Source organism: Eschrichtius robustus, chromosome 16 (assembly GCF_028021215.1).
Source record: "Eschrichtius robustus isolate mEscRob2 chromosome 16, mEscRob2.pri, whole genome shotgun sequence".
Taxonomy (NCBI): Eukaryota; Metazoa; Chordata; class Mammalia; order Artiodactyla; family Eschrichtiidae; genus Eschrichtius; species Eschrichtius robustus.
In genome coordinates this window covers 50,971,956-50,998,496 of record NC_090839.1, presented here as the reverse complement: position 1 = coordinate 50,998,496, position 26,541 = coordinate 50,971,956, and the positions used below count along the sequence as shown (strand labels likewise).

The window sequence follows — 26,541 nt, the reverse complement described above, 5'->3', positions numbered from 1 at the left end:
GGGCCCCAAGGATAAGGGCGGGGCTCTGGCAGCTCTGCTACAATGTGCAGGGCTGAACTGAAGTTCCCATCTTCTGTCTCTGTTCACCATCTTTTTTTTCACCCCAACCAACAACCATAATAATAATCCATCGCAGGCAGAGAAGGTTTCTTCCAATGTGCCAGGCGTTGTACTCAGCTCTGTCCATTGATCAGTTATTTAGTTATTCAACTATTCAGCCAAATTCATCAAATACTCCCCACAACCAGGAGCTGTGATAGAGTCTGTGAATAACGTCATGTGCAAAACAAGCACTGCCTCTACCCTTACGGGAGGGTGGACTAGTGTGGGAACAGGCATGAGCTGAACAGTGATATAAATAAATGTCTGTGCTCGGGCGAGGGTTCTGATGGATGAATTGCACTTCCTGGAGATCCGATTAATTAGCCTGGGGGTTTAGAGGAAAGTGCACAGGAAAAGGACACGTAAGCTGAGGCTTGGAGGATGAGCAGGAGAAAACGAGGGGAGAAGTAGGATCAGAACACTTCAAGTAGAGACAATAGCACATGCACAGCCCCTGAGGGAAGATAGAACATGGAAAATTGGAGAAACTGAGAGCAGACCAGTGTGGCTGGAAAATAATGAACAAGGTGGGTGTGTGGTGAGTGGTAGAGAGGAAGCTTGGAGACTGTGAAGGACACACGAAGGGTAAATGCAGTGGAAGCCACTGCCAAGTTGAAGCTACAGCCAAGGGGTAGAGAGGGGGAAGAGTGTGACTGCATTTTAGCAGATTGCTCTAGTTCCAGAGTTCTGAATGGTTGGAGTAGATCAGCCACAATTGGGAGACCAATGAAGAGACGACCCCAGCAACTTACCAGCAAGGTACAAGTAGCCTGCGAGGTGTGGCAGGAGAAGAAATGGGGAGGTATGAGTGGAATGGGGAGATCTCAAAAAAGGAAGATGCACAGGACTTGATGAGTTGGTGGATGTGAGGAGAGGGGAGGAGGAATGTCCAGAAAGACTCCGAGGTGCTGGCTTGTGCCATTTACACAGATGGGAGTGGTTAACTCTTTAGTGCTTACTCAGCTTCTGGAGATGGGGACTAACATTTTCACTCATTTAGTGAATGAGGAAATAGAGGCTCAGAGAGCTTAAGAAGTGAGCGTAAGGCCACAGAGCTAAGAAGTTGCCAACTAAGGACGTAACTGAAGAGCCAGTAGATATCAAAGCCCATGTGCTCTGTCACCGTCTGCGTGGCACCTGCTCTGTCCTGTCCAGTTCCACTGCCTTGCATATGGTACCTTTGTGTATCCCTTATGCGGTCTCTTTAATTAAATCACACAGCCACTGTGTAGGTGTTATCCTTTTGGAAACCAGCTCTGTGCTTGGTGCCAGCCAATAAACCAATCAATAGAACTAATTTGTGCTAATAGGACAAAATGTATCCACTTGATTGCAGGCTTTCTGAACAGCACCTTTGTGCAAAGTTATACAAAGAGTATTCAGGGCTTTGACATCCTGGCCCGGTAGCTTGTGACCCCACTAAAAATCCCACGGGGAGGTTTCTCTGCCCACCCTTGGGCAGCAGCACTGGCTCTGCTAGAAAGAGAGGCTCAAGGTCGGCTCAGAGCTCCCACACAGACAGCCTTGATCCTAAGGTCAGGCTCCAGAAGAAACAATGTGTAGATGTCTGTCACGTTTTCTTCTTTTTAAACCTTAGCAGTTCTCCTACTTAAAAGCATACTCTAGAAATGCACGTTGACTGGCCTGGGATTTTCTAGAAGCTGTCGGCTGGTTTGAAGACATAAATCGGGAATATTGAATGGACTCTGAACACCAAGGGAAAGCTCAAAACAACATTTTCTTTTCAAATATGGCCCTTTATATTATGAAAAAGAAATAGTCATGCTCATAAACCAATTCATTCACGTACTGCAATTCATGTACTGAAGATTTTTTTCCCATTTTCCGGAGTCACCTAAAGTGAGCAACACACGAAATCTCAAGGAAGATTATTGTCCAAATTAAAGGCGAATGTCTCAGATGACCTGACCTTGCTCTTTTGTTAACTCAGTACCACAACAGTGGGCAAGTGTTGGTTTGTTGCCATTTCAAATATTCTCTTTCTCCTCCTGGGGACACTCACCCAACTGGAGTGGGACCTCAAAGCTGGGGTGAGTACCAAGCTCTCTTACGTGGCCACAGGTAGCTGTGTGCCGCGTGTTAAGAGGAGATGTGTGCCTCGCTACCACCGTTTCAGCAGATGAGTTAAATCCACTCAACAGCACAGATTCTCAGCCCGTAGGAAATGTCATGCCAAGTGGCCGCCATCAGGCACTGCATGTAACCGTCACCTCCATCCCAGGTACACGTTTCAGGAGCTCGGAAAGCAGGTGCCGTTGGGATGGGAACCTCATTTGTCTGCTGGTTTTTGCGTGTATAGGTTTCCTGCTTTCTTTTGACTTCTTTGCCTTCTGTGATTGTCTGGCTGTCAGAGGATAAAGAACAACACGCCCAATTAAGCCCTTTTCATGTATTTCATCTTCTGAATAGATGGGAAATGGTGTTTATGAAGACACCCACCAGAGGACCCCTGTAGTGAATGTGTCAAAAACTGACACATTGAGAACATTGCAGGAACATTTAAAGTTCTTCCCCCAGAAGCTTGGAAATTATGTTTTTCAAAATCCTTCAGGGGCTTTGATAAATAGTCTCTAAATCTGAACAATCTTGTGTTTATTATGGGTTCTGATTTTTAGAAATATAATTTGTTATTATAGGGCCCTGATAAGCTCTTCTTCATTCCCCTGGAAAGCAGAGCAAGGAGAAATTAATGCATATTTCAACAAGGAGCATATTTGAGTCCAAATATTTGAGTAGAAACAAAAATACAAGTTGGATTAGGTCATCCTGATACATGTTCTAAATGAGTTACAGAAATACTTCATGCAGTAGGAGAAGCGTAAGCAGAGCCTCATTTACCTTTGGAATGATTGCTAAAGGAATTATGTTCATATTGGAGAGGGTTCCTTGTATTTATGGCATATATGGCATTACGGGCAAATGTGACTAAAACACAGTTTACCGCTGTGGCTTCAAAGAGGAACACTTAGGAACACTTAACTTGAAATTTTGATTTAATGTTAATAAGTTAGCCTTCTTAGAGCTTGTGAGAGACGGCCTACTGATATTCATCTTGGGAACTTTCTTATCTTAGGAGATACTTAAAGCCCAGGATATTCTTGGTTCGATAGATCAGCACTTCTCAAACTTTCATGTGCACACAAATCCCTTGGGGACCTTGTTAAAATGTAGGCTCTGATCTGCAGGTCTGGGGTGGAGCCCGAGAGGCTGCATTTCTAACAAGCTTCCGGGTGATGCAGTGACTGGGACCAGTACATGGATGGTGTGGATTTTGTGTGTCAGGCACCTCCGGCCTATTCTAGGAAAACTGGACAAGTTGTACAAATTCAAATCTTCCTTTAGATTATGAAATTTGCTCTGTTTTTCTCTTTAAAAGAAAAGGTAATTGGAAATAATTCAGAAATGTATGTATAAAAGAAAGAGGCAGAGACCATATAATTCATATGTAACCACTCTTAACATTAGAGTATTTCTGAGTGGTTCTCAACCCTCTGTCAGCATCACAGCTGCCAGAGAACCTTTCATACACCACAGACACTGGGACCCACCTGTTTGAGTAACCCTGGACTAAACCTACCGGTAAGTGAACACAGGGATGGAATAAGTGGGAAATACCTAGTGTTCTGTATGCAGGAGAGAGAGGGTTAAACATGAGGGGATCTTTGAAAGAGAATCTTGAGAGACTAGAGTTAGGAGTGACCCTGGGCACAGGGGTTCCAAGAGCAGACATTATAGATATAAAAAACTCCTTAGTTCTAGGGTGAACTGAGAGCCTTCCAGGGTGTCTGCAGAGACGCTGTCTCCCCAGTCCTCTCAGGTGGGGTTCATTCTTGTGGGAATGATGTCACTGAGATCCAACATCATCGACACAATTCCCAACACATTACAGGCCACGCATGGCCATGACTCCCTAAGGAAAAGATCCAGGCAGCCAACAGAACAGGGTCATACATTCCCTCGTTCCCTAGTTGTGTAGACAATGGCTGACCACAGCTCCAAGGGTAAATATGAAAACAGTGGGAAGAGGTTTACTGCATCCATGTGGATGGTTACCGTGTAGACAGAGGATCCCTGCTTTATTTTGAGTGAAAAGAACAGGAACCCAGGAGTCGGATGGATGAACATATGATATTACTGTGTAAATTGGTCTCAGTTTCACAGAGGGCTCTTGCCTTTGACTGTAGCAGAAAATATGTTCATACTTTTAGCCAGTACGATATAAAAAATAATAATATTGGCCCAAGTAATAAAAAGATAGCATAAAATCTGAAAACATTTCAATGATTTTATTGTATTAATTAATGGAGAAAAGCCATTTGGTCACCTTAATAGATGCAAAAAGCTTTTTTTTTTTTTTAAATTTATTTATTTATTCATTTATTTAATTTTTGGCTGCATTGGGTCTTCGCTGCTGCACGCGGGCTTTCTCTAGTTGCAGTGAGCGGGGGCTACTCTTTGTTGTGGGGCTCAGGCTTCTCATTGTGGTGGCTTCTCTTGTTGCAGAGCACAGGCTCTAGGCACGCGGGCTTCAGTAGTTGTGGCACATGGGCTTCAGTAGTTGTGGCTCGCGGGCTCTAGAGCGCAGGCTCAGTAGTTGTGGCGCACGGGCTTAGTTGCTCCGCGGCATGTGGGATCTTCCCGGACCAGGGCTCAAACCCGTGTCCCCTGCATTGGCAGACGGATTCTTAAGCACTGCGCCACCAGGGAAGCCCGCAAAAAGCTTTTGATAAAATCCTCATGATAGAAATTAATAGAACAAAACAAAACAAACAAAAACAGAAATAAAAGGGAAGTTACTTTACCTAAAAACATGCCACCAAAAACTGTTCCGACTGGTGAAGTATTAGAACCATTCCCTTTATTTCAGGAATAAAGCAAAGATAATCACTGTAGTTGTTTCTGTCTGTATTACCGATAGCCAATGCTGCAAGTAAATGAAATCATATACAGCAGGAAGAAACAAAACGGTCAGTATTTTCTGATGATATGATTATCTACATTGGAAAAAAGCCCAATATATGTATGCTATTTAGTACTACAAATTCAACAGGATTTCTGGATACAAGATCAATAATCAGAAACAAATTAGAAATATAATAATAATGATAATAATAATAAATCCATCATCAAAAGCAACATGAATTCTAAGAGGCAAGAAATATTTATCTAGCAAAATAAGTACAAAACCATTGTGGAGAAAAATGTAAGTCTTTAGTGAAATACATACAAAATAAGCTAAATAAGAGGAAAATATACCATATCATAAATAGGACGTTGAAATTGCAGATACTTCTAGGCGTATAACTTAGAAAAACTCTCAAGCATGAATACTGAGATAAGTTCTAGAATATTATTGCAGAACTAGTTATAAAGGAAAAATAAAAATCAAGTAGCTTAACTGTCAATCAGTAGAAGAAATGGATACAAACACATATATATTACAGTATTTAAATGGGATAATATACAGCATTTAAAATGAATGAGCTAGGTCTATATGTATCAATACATGTGAATCTAGAAACAATGTTGAATCAAAAGAGCAGGTTGTGAAGAAATACACAGAGTGTGATGGAATGTAAAATTTTAAAACAAAGAAAACAAGACTAAATGTTTTCTAAAGGATGCCTATGCACATAGTAAAAGTATAAAATTATGACTGAGAATAATGCACACCAAAATCAGACTCATGTTTACCTCTGGGTGAGAGGGAAATTTAATGGGTGAGGGCTTCACCTGTATCTGTAGTATTTTATTTCTTTAAAAAGAGGAGAATCTGAAATTAACTTGATATTGGTTAAAGCTGAGTGATGTGTTAGTTGTGTCATTATTTATTTCATGACAGTATTTTTCTCAATTTATCTCATCCCTGCTGGTTTCATCGTAGAAGCTTCATCTTCGTGGCAGGAACTGTATCCTATACTTTTTCTTCTCCCAAAGCAGAAGGAACCTCCTAGAAATTGTTAGTTGCTTTCTCACTGTAATCCTAGCATGGCTTTGCATGAGACCTCTCAAAGTTTCTTCTCATTAGCAAGGTTTTAATCCAAAATAAATAATTAGCAACTTGAACAGTGCTGACTGGAGTGTGGCGAACTCCATCAAACGATCGCTTGGGTGTTGGGAAATTTTACAATTGGTGCTAAGTGATCTCCTTGACAAAGAGGTCAGCTTTGGATTAATCCACTTTATAAGAAATCCTGAGTACTTTTTCCTGTTCTAGTTCTCTTCTCAGTGGTTTAAGAATTAATTACAATGCTTTCACCCGTCTTTATAGCAGAAAAATAGCAATAGGTCCTCTGTGCCGGTAAGTCTACTGGAAACACAGTTGATTACAAATGCAGTGCCCATAGTGGTTTACCTACTAAATGTTTGTGCTGATCACATGGTCTCACACCATCAGAGGTTTGTAAAAAAGGACGACTGGCCATATGTCACAACCTATCCTCAAGTCAGTGTTGAAGGAGAACAGATCATCAATGACAGGAATTCAAGAATTGGGCATATCTCACTTAGTAGGGGGGGGCTCTGTATGCAAATAGTCAAGGCTGACCAAGCAGGTGAGCATGGGCACCAGGAATCTAGACATAGTCCCTGGCCAGGGGCAACCAAGAGTAGGGATCATCTGATGGAGTTGTAGGTATGGAGGTTGAGGGTGCTCAGTTTTAAGAAAAAAGCCAAGAGCCTAGTTACTGGGTCCATGAGGCATGACAAGATAAAAAAGTCAGCTTCACTAGAGGGGTGGGATAAGGAGGGTGGGAGGGAGGGAGATGCAAGAGGGAAGAGATATGGGGATATATGTATATGTATAACTGATTCACTTTGTTATAAAGCAGAAGCTAACACACCATTGTAAAGCAATTATACTCCAATAAAGATGTTAAAAAAAAAAAAAAGTCAGCTTCAGAGGAATGAAGAGCAGAGACTAATGGTTCAATCTACCATGTTGGGCCGAAGGTACCCAATCCTTAACACACACACACATTCTAGTATCTGACATTTTACCAACACACAGTAACTTCTTCAGACTGAGACATTATTTCTGATAAAGCTCTTGTTACCTGAGAGTTAACAAATGAAGACTTTAATAGTTACAAAGGACAGGAAAGTAATATTTTATTGATCCTTGTCTGCACTACATAAAACTTGATGAAGGAGCTCATGTTATCCCCAGGTTTTATAAGAGGAAACGGTAGTTCAGCCAAAAGGTAATTAGATATTGCTAAAGATCCTATGCTTGTCAGCTGGGATTAAATCCCGGTCCCTGTGACAGCAAATTCCCTGCCCCTGCACCACAGCAAGCTGCCTCCCTTATCAGGGTAATTAAGAACAGGAATTAGCACCGAGGAGAGCAATTTTGATAAGGAGTGAGAAACAGACCCTCAGGAGGGCAGCCTGACGGGTACACCAAGGGCAATACAAGCCTATCCCCAATTTGATCTACTGCTGTTCCTACTGTCAAGCTTGCTGACCTCACAGATTTGCTAGTGTGGTTCTTCTTCTAAGACACTGCCTGTTGCTCTTGCTGTTCTGACGATCTGTACTTTCCCCAGTGTTTCAGAACCCAGAGTTCCTCCGCATTCCTGGTCTCCTCAGGCAGCTAAGGTGTCCCCTCATCAGGCTTTGGGTACACCACGGGCAGCTTCCTGGGCCTCATGGTCTAAATTTACAGAAGCAGCAGACAGCGCCTGAGAGTAGCAATTTGAAGAACTATTGGTTGGTTCTGGTTCTAAGATTAGCATCAAAGGCTAAATCAATAATGCGATGTTCCTCTCCCAGAGTCATGCAGATGGCAATTAGGACTGCATTACAGGGATTACTCACGTCCAATCCCTGTACCTGAGATCAAACTTGGCTAATTTGCCACTCTTATTTTAATTCCATCAATTAGAGAAATAAATTGCCAATAAAAGCTCATCTTTTAAAAAGGTTTATTTTAACCTTTTATAAAGTCCTTGGGCAAAAGCATAGAGAAGCGCTTCCTAAGTGACTGCTAATTTGTCAAGGTCGGGAGACAGACGCTGTGAAAAATACTGCTCCAAACAACAGCTGAACACTGTCAACCAAATGGAAAAAAAAAAAAAAAAAAAAAAAGAATGGATTTTCTGGAGTTTTTGGAAACAAAGCATTTCAGCTTAGAATGGAAATCTATGGGAAAACGGAATGTTAAGTTTAGAACATAATCTAAAAATGAGCTAGCATGAAAAGATTAGTCCTTTAAATTCAAGCATCCATTCTGTTGCCAAGTATGTATTGAGCACTGGCTGTGTACTAAGTTCTGGAAAAACAGCGATAAGCTCTACGGTCATGGTCTTTGCATTCATGGAACTTGCAGCCCTGTTGCAGAGATAGTCATTAGACAAATGTATGCATAGATGAGTACAAAACAATGGTATTAAGAGAAGGCAGTGGTTGTGAGGGCAGCAATAGGTTGTGGTGGCGTGCAATAGGATGACACCAATTAGAGTGAAGAGATCAGAAGAGTGACCCTTAAGGGGAGACTTGGAGAATGGATTAGAGTTATTCAGGCGGAGGACATCATTCCAGGCAGAAAGAAAAACCTGTGGAAAGGTCAGAAGGCAAGAAAGACATGGAGGGATCTGAAAGATCCTTGCTTGGAGGGTGGATTCAAGCAGAAAATAGAAAATATAAAAATTGTGGTTTGAGACAGAGAATCTTAAGACTCCGGAAGGAACTTCACTCACCACCCATCCTGACATCCTGATTATACAGAAGACAAAATCCAAGTTCCCAAGGCAGGACTGAATTATCCAAGATGTCAGAGCTAGGGCAAAAAATCTAGTATTGAGGACTCAGTGTCTCTCTAAGCCCCATAGACGTTAGAACCAAAGTGTTCTTTCTAAGCTTATTCCTGCCTAACTTCCACTGTGATTTTCACCATGATGTCTTAAAAGACTGAAGTGCCTAAGGTTCACGTTGGAAGGCCTAGGGAGAGGAGGTGGGGCCAAGGGCACATCCTTTCAGCCTGTGCCTCCGCCTCCCCTGGGGCACTCTGAGTAAATATGTGGGCATAAGGTTACGACTGATGATTTGTTCACCACTGGAGTATAAACTCCATGAAGGCAAGGACCAGGCCTGTGTTGTTGGCTTCTATGGCTACAGCAGTGTGTGCCTGGCAGATGGTAGACAACCAAGAAACACAGCTTGCGTGACTGAGTAACTAAACGGATGGGCTCCCTCTTCAGTCCTCAGTTCAGGAACCCCCAGAGAGTTCCAAGCTTCTCAACCTCTTCTCTACACGCTGATTTCTATGGCCCACATTTCTAGGTAAAGAACAACAAGTTAAATCCAGTGCCAGGAAAACTGGTGTGGATTGTATTATTTAGGGCTTATCAATTTTCCTATTTTGTCGAATGTAGTTAGAACTAAGCAGTTTCTTTTAATCCCAGGATTTGTGAAGAAACAACATGCATTATTTAAAGAGCAACAACAAAAATAAACCCTTGTAAATATTGCCCATTCCTTTGCAAGCAGAAGATTAATACGATAATATTATTGTATTGGGTATGGCAAACAGTCAGCGAAATGCAAACCTTTCTGAGAGAAATTGCCTTCCTTCTTGGAGAAGAGACACAGGAGACTGGAGAGAAAATTATTTTTCTCAGCTCCGGTCCTTTAGGGCATCAAAGCTTCCTGAGAAGGATTATGCATCGTGGAAAGTGTTAATGTACCTAATTATTCCATGTCTCTCCGATGAATTCTTTGGAATCAATAAAGGTACTTAACAGCTAAGAATTACATTAGGCCACATTGCAATACCAGGAATCTCTTAGATTAATATAACACCTATCTTCGGCAAGTTCTTTGAAGCAATCATAGAGGATGAATAGGTTTTCCTGCTGTGCGAACCCAGTGAATCATGGCGATTTAGTGTGTTTTTCTCCTTGTGGATTTGTTAGCTGTGGGTAGGACAGAGCTTATGAAAGTATTGCAAGTTTCCTGTATGTTTAACTTTCTGTTGGTATGTTTTTAGAATATTTAAGTTCACTAAGCATGTGTCCAAAAAGTGGCTGAAAGGTGGGGGAAAACACTACTGCTCTTGGACAGGGAATTTGATTTAGTGTGTAGCCGGGAAGATGAGAGGGAGATAGGGAAGGTCGAATAGCTCTGCAAGACAAAAACACAGAAAATGTCACAAGGCAGCCCTTTGAACAATCAGCTCCTGAAGGGTAAAGGTGGAGGCGTTGAGAGTTCACAGGGGCTGGTGTGTTCTTGAGAAGAAATGAATTGACCCTTGAAGGGAAAAAATATGAGTGGCAGAAATGAGCACTGAGATTATTTCAAGAGGCATCCAAGGATGACATAGTATTTGTGTTGATTATGAGTTTCTTGCAAAACTTATCTATTTCAAATTCATTCTCAAGGGCAGCAATCACTGATGAAAAGTAAAAACCTGCATGGGTATCATCAGATAAAGGAAAGGAAATTAAAAGCCAATATTTTACCAATGCTGGGGAACCAGCTTGCGCTTCAGAGGCACCTGCTATGCAATGTTTTTCTACCTTAAATATTTTGTAAACCTTACAGCCATAGAGGATCCTGTAACTAGAATATTCCATGGCTTTGTGACTTAACCATCCTTTGATCACTCAATTATACTACGGTCATTTGATAAAACAACCTGCTCCAACATGAAACAGCAGAAAACAGGTCTTGATCCCTGCTGATAATATGCAGCTATCAAAAGCTGCAGAAGTCCCTCCTTGTAAAACTGAGCCACCTGTAACAACTTGAACCCATTCACAGATTTGTGTTCATTTGGGAAAACTTGCAATAAAAGCCACTTTTCTAGACTCTGTGTGTTGCTGAGTGTTGTGTGAGATATCACGGCCCTGAGTCCAGCTGATTCCTTGGAACCATGAATATTTTCTACACAGGCACATGCAGGGGAAAAGAGAGGCAGTTATCTGAATGGTACCATCCAAGAAAGCTGCCAAGGGGTGGGGGAGAAACAGAATAGTTTGGTTAAATCCACTGCATATTTATTCAACATTTTTTGCATCCTCTTTGCTTGTATGCATATAGGGCTTCCTTAGAATGTACTCATTTAGAGAGGCAGTAGCTGTGATTCCTTGTAGAAGGATTTTTTTTTTTTTTTTTCCTCAAGTGCAATGAAAACACAGGGACTATTCTGATGACATTTTTGGTTTCTGTTCTGCAGGCCTGGGGCAGAACTGTTTCTGTGACTCAGCCTTATCCCAGTGCATTCCAGCTTTGATCTTCTCTAGCTTTTCACCTCTGTGCTGCCACCATAAGCATCACTTTCCTAAAGCTAATAGAAGACTATAGTCAAGTCTATCAGGAAACATCTGTGGCTTGATAAACACCTCCTCCTCCACCTCCACACTAATTAATTTCAGTTCTAATCACTTTATTCTTTGTGTGAAACAAAACATCTAAATTTGTTCCTCCCAATCTTTGTCTACCTTCAGATTCCTAAAAATGCCCCAAAATATGCATTAACATAAGGTTCTGAGAAGCAAGCTTTCTCTCTTACCCTTTAGCATTTTTCAACTTGAAAACTTCGTTGTCAGAGAAATCGGATGCAAAACATTCTCCCTTCAGCCAAAGAAATATTTCCCATATCTGGTGATGTTGCTTCTTCAAAGTAGATTTTCTTATTTTGGTTTCAGATCACATTAATTGCACTATTTCTTTCTTTTCCCTTTGAGATTCTTTTTCATCTGTTCTTGCTCTCTCCTGAATACATTTCCTACTAGCAGGAAGCTCTAAATGATGAATAGAATCTTAACCTTACCAAGCTTTAAGGCACTGATGTCTACATTTTGTGTTTGCTGATAGCAGGAGGCTTTTTAGTAGGGAAAGATGTTGTAAGATGCAAATTAGAAAAAAAAAAAAAAAGATTGTCTCCTGATCAAAGTCTTACACAACAATCCGTGGGTTTTAGAGAAGTTGATTGGTGGCCACCTAAGGGTTTGGACTGTACATTGTCAAAAGAAAGTGGCAAAAAGCAACATGGCTACCTCTCGGACCTGCCTAGAAACACTGAACAAGGTTTCAATCAATCTTCCTACCTGTTAAATAAAACACCTGGGAAGCATATAAATAATGCTCCAGAGAATAGGGTGCCATAGTGGAAAGAACTCTGTATAGGCAGTCAGGAAGCCTGGGTCCTAATCCCTGACTTACCCCTAACCTACACATTTGACCTTTGGCTTGTTGTCACCTCTCTGTGGCTTGGCTTCTTCCATTTGTGGAATGAGAGGGTAAATGAAGAAAATGACCTCTGAGTCCTTTTGTAGTTTTAATAAACAGTGATGTCATAATTCTACGGTACTCAACAATAAGATGGAAGGACTGAATTCTGAGTCTGAGTTTCTCTCCCTTTGCATTATGCAAATCCGGAAACCTTCAGCATATAGACAGGGGAGGGTCACATTCTACAGTAGGATTAGTTACCCTACTTTTGGAGTGGAGGGAAAATGCGGGGACCTGGAGAATGTAAAGGTGTGGGACTGCTCCTGTGCAATCCCAGGTAGAGAGGGTTGGGCAAGCATGAGTACTGCAGAGATAACCACCGTGGCAGAGCATTGGCTGAGTTTCTGAATCAGTGTGTTTAAACCCTTGTGATTGCCTGAGTGTTAAGAATACTAAGAGCATCTCTTGTTCAAATATGTGGTCTTTGACCCTGGTTCTGGACACAGAGCTCCTAAATCCCTTAGAATTTCCTGAGTGATAAGATCGTCTTTTGTTCTAATGAGGCAACTCTTGGTGGGCTCTTGGATGAAGGCTAGTCATTAGTAAAACCAAACCATGATTAGAAGCCTGGAACTGTCAGCCCACCTCTATCCTCCAGGAAGAGGAGAGGGGCTGGAAATTGAGTTAATGATGAATCATACCTATGTGATGAAACCTCCATAAAAATCTCAAAAGTACGGGGTTCAGAGAGCTTCCAGGTTGGTGAACACTCCCATGTACCTAGACGGTGGCACACCCCAACTCCATGGAGACAGAAGCTCCTGCTCTCAGGACCTTTCTAGACCCTGCCCCGTGTACTTCCTCATCTGGCTGTTCATCTGTATCCTTAATTGAATCCTTTGTTATATAATAAACTGGTAAACATGCTTCCCTGAGTTCTGTGAGCTGTTGTAGCAAATGATTGAATCCAAGGAGGGAGACATGAGAAACTCGGATTTGTAACCAAGTAGGACAGAAGTTGTGGGTCACCTGGAGACCTGCTACTGTGATTGGCATCTAAAGTGGGGGAAATCATGAGACCCAGCCCTTGAGCTGTGGGATTCATGATAACTCTGGCTAGTCTCAGAATAGAACCGAGTTGTAGGACATCCAGTTGGTGTCACAGAGGATTGCATATGGGGGAAAAAACCCACACCTTTGGTAACCAGAAGTGTCAGAAGTGAAGTGTTCTGTGAGGGCAGTAAAGGAGGCACACGTGAGTGTTTTTTCCTTTACGGTAGCCTTCTGTGGAAATCTTCACTTTACCTCTTTACCAGGTCCGGAAGGCACTAGTGTTTCTAACTCAACATAAGTGTATACTTCTGTGTTTTCCCAGAAAAATATAATGGGTTATGTCAAATCCTGCCATAGTCAACTCTACAGCATGGGAGTAAACCTGAATGGGAAAACCTTTCATTTTCAAGACTCTCACCCCATCTCCCAGTCTCCCTCCCAGTCCCTGCAGTTCCTTCCTAACTGGCACACACCTCTTTTGTCTTCCCCCCCAAGCGTTGTCTCTCCTAGAAATGGAAGGACGTGGCATGGCTGACCACAGCAGGTGAAGTGTCTGACGTCATTTTCTGTTATTTTTATTCCCCTGCTTCTAAGGCTTCAAAGTGAAACACTGTCCTGGCCAACTGTCAACCTCGGGCTGGTGAACACGTCATCAGGTTCACATGAAGGAATTTTACCTGTGTCTCATTGGCTCAAGGTAGCCTTGGTTTATTGCCTGTTGCCCTGTAATAAGTATTAATAGCATCCCCTTTTCCTATCAAAGGGTCCTGGGTTGCACATTAAATGATATAGACACTCCAGCTTTGCCTATCATGCCAGGAACCACACTGGTGCCAAGAAATCCTGATTACCTGGATTCAGATGGTGACTTTAAAGTATTTTTTGGTCCATGTATTGATATATAAAGAGCTCATGAGGTCACCAAATAAAACAGTCTCCCCGTGATAAATATCCATTAATGGGGTACAAAGGCAAATCAGAAATAGGATTCATTTTCTCCATTTTCCACGATTATCTCCTGCTTAGTATGGGGTGCAGGTTGTTATGGTGACGAAGTGCAGCTCACGTAGAGGATAATTATAAAGGATGTCGCACTGTGGCCTGGAGATGTCACATCACTTGTTCCCCTGATGTCTGTGAAGAGTGGCTGGTTGAAAAAGTAGGCATGAGTACTGTGGAGGCTTGGTTCTGGCTACGTCAACATCCTGAAATGCAGAGCTATGTGAGACTGACCTTTTCCAGGTCCTCCTCTGAACTCTTCTTTCTACTCCAGTCCCCTTTCTCTTCCTCCCATTCCTCACACCCAGAGGTTACATGAAGGAAGCAGGAAGCCTAGCTCATTCCATTTTGACTAATGGTTAGATTAAGAAAGTGTCTATAGAGTTGAGTCAATTATATGAGTGTTGAGTTGTCGTGGGGCTGCTTTACGGTTGACGGAGCCTGGATAGTTCTTGGCTTCTGTATTTGGTATTCTGCCATCAGATAATATCAAATTCAATTGATTGTCATTGGGTGGTTGAATATTGTTTTGTATCCTAGTTCCGTTTAATCTATCAGTGTCCCTGTGTTCATCACTGACATTCTGGCAGCATGGAGAAAAGGCACTACTTGCACTGTTCATAGGTAATGAATGCTTGATCTTTAGAGAAGCAATCATCCACACAAATTCAGTTTATTTTTAAAATTTTCCCAGATTATGTCTTTTTCAGAAAAACATGAAGTACTCTTCCTTGTATGCCCATGGTTTAAAAATGTAATTTTCAAAATGGGCCAAGTCTTTGACTGGTGACATATAAACTAGGGTTCTTTGTAGTTAGTTTATAGAGGTACATTTGAAGAGGACGGAATTGACAGTACAATAAGCAAATGCCTACGGCTGGGAAACACCCAGGCCACATGTGCAGCATCTTTCAAACTAATAGTATGTGAAATCATGCTGGAATATTTGTGAGCTTTGTCTTGCCACCTTTTTGAAGCAAAAAAAATATTGACTCTCCTTCTATATTCTCCACAAATACAGACCATGAGCTTGTAGTTGTGGACTACAAAGTCGTAATACTGATTGAAATGCGTTATGTTTAAGTAGTGATGATCAATGATGATCAATTTTTAAAGGTCCTTTACATATGCAGCTTCGTATAATTCTTTCAATTATATGATGAGATATTACTATCTCTATTTTGCTAATGAGTTTGGAGGTTGGTCTTAAGCTGAAGAAATAGATTTGGGAGTCAGGTCTGTTCAGTTTTGGAGAGTAATAGACTATGCAACTTTCCAGAATCGTACAAAGAAATAATGGTACACTGTCCTAGGAACTATTTGAAGGAAAGGAATGCTGTTTCCTTTAGCTTATTTGTCACGAGAACTAGTCTTATCTGAAGCAAAGTTATTTTTGGAAGTGCACTTAGTTTGTGAAAAGGATGGGTGAGCTGACCTCATGCATTCAAATGTCCGGGATACAAGCTCCTGGCTATGAGGTCCTTAGGATCTTTTTAGCCCGCAGACTGGATGTGCACACAGTGGAAAGCAAAGTGTCTCTTTCCATGCTCACACTACTGGAGCAGTTGAGTTGTGTTGGCTATAAAATGCCATGTTTGCTGTCACCTGGGAGACTTAATGAAGCATTCTCCATGCAGGAGGGATGATTCTGTCTGCTGACTCCTGGACTTGAAAGCAGATGGTGGAGGAGCCCACGGCTTCTGGAACAGCACAGGTGGAGGTAATGATTTGATCCTACTTGTTTTCCTTTAGAAGTCTCCTTCTTTCCTTTTTCTGCTATTGCCCTTTGTCTTCCTACTGAAAGGCTGATTGTCCCAGAAATGTTTAAGGAGTATGTGTGAACATGTTTGTATGTGTAAATATGTCTGTGTAACACTAGTTTTGCTCCATAAATCCACTTTTCTCAAGAGAAAGGTAATAAATCAGGTTGGAAACACCCTCTTGAAGAACACTCATAGAAAAAAAATTAAATAGATACTTTCTAAGAAGAACCCAAATATTTCAGTCATTTGAACAGCTCAGTTCCGGGTCTCTAAAATTCCTTCCTCTCCTTCCCTCCTCCATTCCCCTTGTTATAGAAGCACCTGGGGAAAGATGTGCTTCACATCGGGCCAGTCAGGCAGGCACTTCCATGCCACTTTCCTGGCAAGAGGAAGGTCACCTTTGTCGTCTGATTCGTTCTTAAGGTTCTCCAATTAGAGGCTTGTGAAAGAGCGCGGCGATTGTGGGTTTTGTGCATCTCTCATTCTCTCCCATCTTCTCCTTTCCCAGCCTCATTGTTTTTTAGGCATATTGAAAACATTTAAGATTATGTTAGATCTTCAAGAGCCACTTGGCTGGTAACTCATCCCAATTGTTCTCAGATGCAAATGCAATTGCCAAGTGGGCTGGCAGTAAGTCTCGATTCATTTCAATACATGTGTAGCTGTTTGAGAGTTAATAGAAAATTAGAATCAGAGCCAATATTGTCATGCATGGAGGTGACATAGGATCTGGACTCACGTGGCCAAAGTCAGGTCTGTGGTACTTGGTAAAGCAGAGCAGATCCAGCCTTGAGATCATGCTTTGCAGGTTCCCAAACACACTGGAAAGTGAAAGAGCTACCATTGTCAGTCCCACAAGTGTAGTTCTTACAAAAGAAAGACCCTAAGACATGAAAGAGCTTTTTATCACTTTGAAAACCTCTATTACTATTGAGAAGCAGAACTTTTGCACTTCCTCATGATTTTATTAAGTACTAAGCTAACTGAGCAGGCACCTTTTAAGTGCCTGAAATAAATCATCTGACTTTTAAACCTCTCTAAAGAGTCTCTATAGGTATGAAATGATATATAATGTTAATGAAAATAAGGACCATTAAATGCTTTGATTTTACCAAGGTGATGATGCTCATTTGTAATTCCCACAGAGGGTGCAAACTGTGAGTAAAATTTCCGAGAGAACCAGACCCAAAATTAGTTCTTCTAAAAAATATGATAGCATCCAACAAATGACCTAGGCAGATGAATACAACACAGGCTTGTGCTTCCCATGGAAGCGACATGCTCTTTGTTCAGTGTCTCAGGAGTTAATCAACTACCTACTCCAGATGACTGGCCAACAGGCAAAGGGGACTTGAAACCTTCTGACATTGAGACCTTTGGAAGCACCTTTGCCTTTCTATATACAGACTGGGCACATTGCCAGCTCACAGGCAGAAGAGCACATTGTTGAGTTGTCTGTCAGCCGTGGAGATCAGTTTTCACCAAGCTACTCAAATTTTCCTCCCTCGTCTCAATTGTGACCAGCCACACGCATTTGTAAATGTGTTCATGGTAGAGGATGGCCATAGGCCTTGAGCCTACAGGTATAGATTCCACGACCTTGGTCTACTTCAACCAGAGCTATTTCTCAATGCACAGTTGGGCTGCACCCTTCATCCTTCTACCCATCACCAATCTATCTCCCATGTTGTTCTAAAAATCATTGTTGGCTGTGGCTGGTTGTATTTCCAAAGACAGCTGCAACAATGTCTCCCACCGCACATGGTCTTCTTACAATGTGACTCCAGGGCTCCTCCCATTGAGTGCTGGACTCTATGTCCCTTGTCCTTGAACATGGACGGAACTTTGTCATTGCCATGACCAGCAAAGTATGGCAGAAATAATACTCTGTGACTTTCCAGGATAGATCATTAAAATGCTATGCACTCCTGCCTTGTTCTTTTGGTGCAACTGGTCTTGGAATCCAGCTCCCTGCAAGAAAACCAAACTGGCTCCTACAGAACGTCCATGTGTAAATGTTCCAGCCAATGGCCCAGCTGAGATCCCAGTGAAGTGCCAGCAAAAACCACCAGACACTGGAGTACTGATGCCTCCAAATGATCCCAGTCGCTCTTTTTGAATCTCCCCAGTTAGGCCCCAGGCATTAAAGAGAAGAGAGAAGCTGTCCCCACTGTGCTTCATCCAAATTCCTGACACAGAATCCATGAGCGTAATAAAAAGATTGTTTTATGCCATTAAGTTCTAGGGTAGTTTCTTACGCAGTAGTAGTAACTGGAACATTGTCAAAGCTTAGACTTGGATTGCTTTCAAGCCCTGAAACAGAAAATCATATTCCATCCTCAGAGTCTTTCCACGGCCCATAAAACCCTCACGTTTCCACAAGCTGCAAGCTTCAGTGAGAGCCAACTGAATGAAGTGTATGAGCTCAGAGTGCCTCAAGACAAAGACATAGCTCTTTTCCGAAATATACATTTTTTAAAGTAAATAAAAGTCTATTTCATCCTTATTTAAAACATTTTCTTAATCCTGGTGCCTTGAAGGACAGTATTCTCTTGGCGGAAAACCTTAAAAGGGAGATGCATCCTTCCCTCCTTCTACAAATCAGAAGGGTTTTCTCTACATTTAAGGCGACCTGTCCTGCTGCCCCTGTACCACTTCCTCCAGTGTCAGAAGAGTTAAGCTCTCCTTCAGACCCACATAACATGACTTACTTAGATTTTAGACTGACTGGATGCTTCACATGCCTTGGTAGCCAGGCATAGCATTCAGCTTTATGGCTTAAATTATCACAAGGAAGAGGTCTGCCCCCTCCCAGGGCCATTGATACTCTCTTCTTGATTGAGCTGACGTTAACCTTCCTCCCTACACGTACATGAAAAGGAAAAAGAAAAAAGTCACTAATTCCCTCCTTCCTCCACTCTCACATGAGTAAATGCTGACATTTGCCCCAAGACTGTTCTTTGGCTTTTGTTTCCTCTTGTGGGAGTCTCCTTAGAAGCTCTCAAGGGAACACCATGGCGTTTTATCCACATCCAGGTGATCAGACCAGCCCCTCCTTGTATGGCTTGTCCTAAAGCCCGAATCTGCAGTGTTTGGTGGTAAACAATGTCCGCATGCCCAAGTGCCCCTTATCAACCCAAACCAGGCAAAGGCCTCTTCAGTTTCCTTTACTCATCAATCTCAGGGGCCAGACAATACATAATTTCCTCTACCATCAGGCTGTTAGGAAAGTGCATCTTGTTCGGAACTAGACACTTGCTCCCAAAGATGACAGTTTGATTTGAATCCCCAGGAATCAGAGAAAGCAATCAAAGTGGGAAGCGGATACAAGCTTTCCAATTGCCAGGCCACCAAACATGGTCTCTCTGGGATCGGCTTGTCCTGGGGGCAGGAGGAAAACATTTGATGAAATGTAGGATTTCAGTGGCAGCTGAAGAAGCACCTGTAATATGGATTGAAGGGTCCCCCTGGGGAAAGCAGAGGAAAAGTTCAAAGCCAAGGAATGATTTAGGACAAAGAGAAAAAACTATAAACCCCAAAGTACTAGCTGCAATGCTAGTCATTCATTGCCAGTATCTTATTTGAATTCAGCCAAGTTCTTGTTCAAAGAGTATGTTGATATTATGCCTGTCCCAGTGTAGGACAGCTGCAAAGGTAATTTTCCCAAAGGTTTCATCCATTTTGTGAGCCATATTTAGGCATTTCACCCACATTTAATTTACAGAAAGGACCACTAGGCTAGGTGTCAGAAAATCCTGGTACTAGACCAACTCTATTAGAAAGGATCCATATAATGGAACCTTAATATCCAGTAGGCATTCCTGGCTCGCTGAGACCTCTACACTATTGCCTCACTCTCTTTTTTCTAAATGATGTAGAATTCCACAATTTCCCAGGTTTTCTGTACATTTCTGGGATGAGGTAAATGTTGCCGTGGTACCTCTGATCTTGGTTCATCTTTCAATATGTGTTATCTCTTCTAAATCCTTTCAACCCACACATAGAACCTGGTCTCTCCCTCCTTGTCTGCATAACATACCTATTCACATCAAGCATCTGGGGAGAAGAACACCGTGCAACGTGTAGCAAGCCTTGGAGAAACACAGGTCAGGCGCTTCTCCTCCATAAAATCTTTCTGGTAACCCTGCCAACCCCAGCTTCCTGGTCCTCCATCGTCACCTTCAACTATGGGGTTTGACCTTCTATGCAGCCCTTCCTCCCCTCTCTCTTTTCTTTCTCTTCTCTTCCAAAGACCGATAATTGAAAGCCCTTCCCCTTTTTATCCCAAAGGCACTTTAATAATTTCTTTGGTTGTCTAACTCTAGCAAACAAAAGATCCTATAAAAAAGCTAGCCCTGTATCTAACTGAAATCATGATGGCAACTGGGCATTAAGAAAGGCACTTCCCATCTTGGTACTTGAGTTTCTCATTTTTAAGATGCCAGAGCGGAGCTGTGATTCCCCACTTTGGGATTCTCCTAGAGCCCATCGGGAGCCAACACTGTGCACGTGGAAAAGAAATGTCAGCATCTGGGCATCTGGGCTAATAAACAGATCTGCTAATCGTGTTTTACTTGAAAAGTGAAATTCAAGGAAAATCCAGGGGGATGTTAACATTGCTAAGCAGAGTCCTGTGCTGTTTTAAAAAATATGTTCATTCCTGCTCTGCCACTAATCATCTGTGAAACTCTGGGTAATTAGTTAACATATCTGAGCTTCCCTTTTTATCAATTTTGCATTTGTAACATGCTGTGATTAGTTTTGGTCATCTCTAAGGTGCACTGCACCGCTTTGAACGACTGTTTGATGAGATGTAATAAAGCTCAAACAACACCCTATGGCTTCCACTTCTACTCCCAGGTGTAAACCCAACAGAAACGCACATGACCCCCAAAAGACGTGTGCAAGAATGTTCACAACAGCACTATTCATAATGGTCCTAGAGTGGGTGGAATGTTGGCCCCTATAAGATAGGTTCACGTCTTAATCCCCAGAACCTGTGAATGTGACCTTATTTGGGAAAAGAGTCTTTGTAGATGTAACTAAGGTAAGGATCTTGAGATGAGATCACCCTGGACTAGCTGGTGGGCTCTAAATCCAATGATAAGTGTCCTTTTGAGAGGCAGAGGAGGAGAACTGAGATGAGGAAGAAGGGAAGGCCGTGTGAAGACAGAGGCAGAGATTGGAGTGATGCAGCCACAATCCAAGGAACATCTGGAGCCACCAGAAGCTGGAAGAGACAAAGAAGGAATCTCCCCCCGGAGCCTTCGCGGGGAACGCAGCCCTGCAGACACCTTGATTTCGGACTTTTGGCCTCTAGAACTGTGAGACAAAGCATTTCTGTTGTTTTGAGTGCCCAGGTTTGTGGTAGTTGTTACAGAAGCCCTAGAAAACAATACAAGCCCCAAACTGGAATACTATTACATTCACAATAGTAGCATGAATACATAAAACATTATAAAATACAGCGATGAAAAAGAACAAACAACAGGAATGAAGCTTATCAAGATAATATTAAATTAAAGAGGTTAGACTGGAAGTGCATAAGGCTTGCTTCTATTAATATAAAGCTCAAAAACATGAAAAACATTATCATGTGATGGATGTCAGAATGGCAAGGGGCAGGACATGGAAGCAACCTAAGTGTCCATCATCGGATGAATGGATAAAGAAGATGTGGCACATTTATACAATGGAATATTACTCAGCCATAAAAAGAAACGAAATGGAGTTATATGTAGTGAGGTGGATGGAGTTAGAGTCTGTCATACAGAGTGAAGTAAGTCAGAAAGAGAAAAACAAATACAGTATGCTAACACATATATATGGAATCTAAGGGAAAAAAAAAAAAAAGGGTCATGAAGAACCTAGTGGCAAGACGGGAGCAAAGACACAGACCTACTAGAGAATGGACTTGAGGATATGGGGAGGGGGAAGGGTAAGCTGTGACAAAGTGAGGGAGTGGCATGGACATATATACACTACCAAACGTAAAATAGATAGCTAGTGGGAAGCAACCGCATAGCACAGGGAGATCAGCTCGGTGCTTTGTGACCACCCAGAGGGGTGGGATAGGGAGGGTGGGAGGGAGGGAGATGCAAGAGGGAAGAGATATGGGAACATATGTATATGTATAACTGATTCACTTTGTTATAAAGCAGAAACTAACACACCATTGTAAAGCAATTATACTCCAATAAAGATGTTTAAAAAAAAAAAAAAAAAAGGGCAAGGGGCATTGATTGGAAGAAGCCACAAGGAGACTACTGGGGTGTTAGCAGCTCTATTTCATGAGCTGGGGAGTGATTACAAGGGTGTGTTTGTTTTGCAAAAATAGGTTGAATTATACGCTTAAGTTTTAAATATACACTTTATAGTATGTATGTTCACCTCCAAGAAGTTTTTTCAAACTTTATTTTAATCTTAAAGTATTAACGGAGTTGAGTATTTTGTTCACATAAGCAGAGAACATTCACCAGGTTTTACTGCATGCTTCAGGCTAGGATATCAAATGGTTGGCCATGGTATTTATACGAGGAGTACTTTGTAAATTTAAAGCAGAATTGGTGTAAACTAAATTCACATATTCAGTGACTATCCCAATACAGCTATTTAGGTTTCAAATATTCACACCTAAATATTTACAAAAATCCCCCAAGTGTGAACTCTACTTTGAAGGCCCCCAAACATGATCCTGCTAAAGCAAGTTGGCTTGAGCTGTTTTATATCCCTCTGTCTATTCATGACATTCACTTTATAAGTCCATTAGCTCACCTCCTTCAGGGAGTCCTCCCTGCTTGCAGCTGCATCTGATACAGAAGACTGTATCTACCTAGTGCCAAAGTATTCATATTTAGATTATATTTGATTCATCACAAGTATTTGTTTATGTGCTATTCCGTAAGAGTTCCTAACTTGTTTCTATATGTGTATGATACACAGCTGGTGCAGCTTTTAAGAATTTTTAACCATTTAAGCATTGGGGCCTCCTCAGGTTGTTATCTAAAAACGGTCACTGAGGTGAAGACTCCTTTGCAAGAGGTTTATTAAGGAAAAGTTCCTGGGAGAAACTGGTAAGGGGGTGAGGGAAGCAGGACAGGGAAGGGGAGGAAGCTACGCAGGAGGACGGTCCCAGGCAAGTCCTGCAGAGGGTGCCTTTAGCCTTATCCCGCAGGGAGTTCTGGTAGGTTCCAGGGGAGCCAGGCTTTCCTATTCCTTTGCTGTCAGTCACTGGTAGCGTCCCTGGGGGGAGCTTAAACTCTCAGCCACCCTGACTTTTTATGCAGGCAAAGCAGCTCCACTCATCCAAGGCCAGTTCTCTGAAGAACCCCCGTAGACACAAAAGCACACTGATGCCGCAGGAAGGGTGCACCCAAACAGTGAAAGGGACCCAAAGGGACCTGGTCAGAACACAGGGCCCACTGCAGGGCCCTCCCTCGGTCTCTCTGTGCAGTTCCCCAGCCTTCCCATTGGAAAGGTGTCCTCTCCACCTGGACGGGGCAGCCCAGAGCCACTGCTGCCATCCCTGCTGTGCTGGGCTAGGCACAGGAATAGTAGAAACCTACCATCCCTTGAGTTCCACCCACAAAGCTGGGCTTAGGCCTCCTTTACCCTTCAATCTCTCCAAGCCTATCAAAATCCAGCAGGCGAAAGGGTGACGAGGGACAGGGAATGCTGTCCTTTCTCAGGGACCCTTTGCATGCAGACGCCCTGTTCTCTCCTTGTCTGAGAAGTAGAATCGTGTGGTGGCGGGGAGTTCATGATCTGTAGGTGGTTTGCCTGGGTTGGAATCCCAGTCCCTAGTGTATCTGTGAGGCTTTGGGCAAATTACTTAACCTCTCTGTAGCTCACTTTCCTCAGGTCTAAAATGAGAATGACAGTCACATCTACCTTCTGGAATTATTTTGAGGATTAGATGAATTAACACATGACTCTCGATGAATGACATAGGGAGTGTTTACAACAGGAGGGTTCACTAGACCTTTCCAGCTCTTTATTACTAAAGTCAGGGCAGAAACCTCATCCAGTAACAAAGACACAGACAGAGGTACATTCACTATGAAACTAATGAAACATAAGCTCCAGGGCTTCTCATTTAATTTCTGTTAGTAATGTCTTATTATTTTTCTTGTAGAGAACCCCCCACATTGTATGAGCTTTTGGCCCTTCAAAACCTGGATCCACTCCTGGAAATGAGCTATAGTTTTCCTTTGGCTTCATGTCTGGGAAACTTGAGCACAATCGAGGGAGTAGGGGAAGGTGATTGGAACCCACCATAAATACCTTGTGACCAGGAAGGGTGCAGCAAGATCAGCATCTGCATCCAGGCCGTCATCCTCATCAACCTTGCCATCACCGTCAGCTCCGCCGGCAGCCTCAGCATCGGCGTCATTACTTCCACTCGCACCTCCAATCCTCCCCCTCCTCCTCTTCTACTTCATTATCATCCGTTTCATGGCATTTCTGCTCCGTGCTCTCATTCATGCTACCACCTTTCCTGAGAAAATAGAAAAGGAGCATGTGCTGAGGTCTTCATTCTTGAGTCAAACAAAGAGGGACACAGACTGATTGATTTTACCATGATTCACTGTTCATACCACACTACTTTCAGCCTGGCACAAAGAAGACTGGATGTGTCCAAGGAACCAGGGTTCAGGGCCCCCTGACCAGAGGTCAAATCTAGGCTGTATCACTAAGGGTAGGTGCAATTGGGGAAATACCTTCATCTGTAAAAGGAGAGGAAAATAGGGCGTACCTCACAGTGAGCAAATGGAGCCACTTACTTGCAACATCGAAGGCACCAACCAGACCTCTGGAATCAAATGGAGATCAAGAGCCACTTACTTGCAACATCGAAGGCACCAGCCAGACCTCTGGAATCAGCTCCGTGTCCCCACCTGACCCCCTCCAAAGGACGGAATTTACATAACAGAATAAGAAAACAAAGAATAAAACTCACAAAAGGGAAGGGGAAGCAAGTATGTAAACCATTAAGAGCCAATTTCTAACAGCTAATATTTGGCTCTGGGTTACACAGGAAGTTTTCCCCCAAAGGAGTACATAAATCTTCAATAGAAATGAGTTTACCTTGACCTCAAATTCTAAAAGATGTTTTTCTTGTGAAATTTTACGTGTGATTTTCTGAGGCCAGTTTCCAAAAAAAAAAATACTGAAGAGTTTCCATGTGACTGTTGTTTATATAGACCCTGGATCTACTGGGAGCCTAAATATTAAAATCCAACAGAGTCAAGGTGATTCTTCAGGGAATTACTCAGCTGTAGTTCAAGAATGGGGCCTGGGGGCTTCCCTGGTGGCACAGTGGTTGAGAGTCTGCCTGCCAATGCAGGGGACACGGGTTCGAGCCCTGGTCTGGGAGGATCCCACATGCCGCGGAGCAGCTGGGCCCCGTGAGCCACAACTACTGAGCCTGCACGTCTGGAGCCTGTGCTCCGCAGCGAGAGAGGCCGCGATAGTGAGAGGCCCATGCACCGCGGTGAGGAGTGGCCCCCGCTCGCCTCAACTAGAGAGAGCCCTTGCACAGAAACGAAGACCCAACACAGCCATAAATAAATAAATAAACAAATACTTAAAAAAAAAAAAAAGAATGGGGCCTGACAGTGATGAAACTTAATACAGGGACAGAATTCAGACAACATGGAGGAAGCTGGGACTTGTCCTTAACAACTTCTTCCCTAAATGTGGCTTCTCTCCGCTGCCTTTTCAGTAAGAGGTGATGAGTGGGAGGTTCAAGGTTTAATTCTTTTATAGGACGTTCGTGTACTGATGCTTGGATTCAAGGTAGGTCCATGTATTATAATAGTAAATAATAATAATGGCGATAATAATAATAAAGCAGTTGGGTTGCAGTCTCATGAACTGTTGAGTTTTGGCTGATGGAACGTAGGAGTGTACCTGCTAACAACAACCTATGTGTCAAAATAATTAACATGAACCCTTATTTCTGGTAGGAAAAAAAACTTATTATGCTCGTCAAGAGGTATAGCCTTCTAGATTCAGTTTTCATCAGTTGAGCTCAAAATATACCAAGAAGTTGGAACTGGTTTCCTCAGAACTTTCTTCTGCTTCCTGAAAGCCAAATAATTATTCAAACCATTCAGATAATTGAAGGGTTTGAGAAAAGTGTGCTTCTTTTTCAGGTAAAGAAATTTCTCTCCTACCCTGTTGTAGCTTTTTCTCTTCATCAACACAACATCCAAAAAGAACACCATCAATAAAAATTTCCAAAATTTTAGCTTTTCTTGCTTGTTTATGTCCCAGCTCCAATCCCTCCCAGTTAGAACTTTGTAACAGCAGTGCTGTCCCTGGACCCGCTTCAGCTGCAGCCTTCACTCTGCATGTGTTACAGGACCTTGGCCAGAAGGTAGCTGCCAGCGTGACAATCAAAGTTGCACAACTAGGCTTGGCATGA

General features: G+C 42.5%; 1 long non-coding RNA gene across 2 annotated transcripts in view; it reads left to right on the top strand.

Moving 5' to 3' along the window:
• Nucleotides 1-26,326, top strand: part of LOC137749618 (uncharacterized) — a 238,153-nt gene extending 211,827 nt beyond the window's left edge. For both annotated transcript variants that reach the window (XR_011070233.1, XR_011070234.1), the window contains 2 exons: nt 15,987-16,069; nt 24,247-26,326. This is a non-coding gene — a long non-coding RNA (uncharacterized lncRNA). The remainder of the gene's footprint in view (nt 1-15,986; nt 16,070-24,246) is intronic.
• Nucleotides 26,327-26,541: the final 215 nt, after the last annotated feature.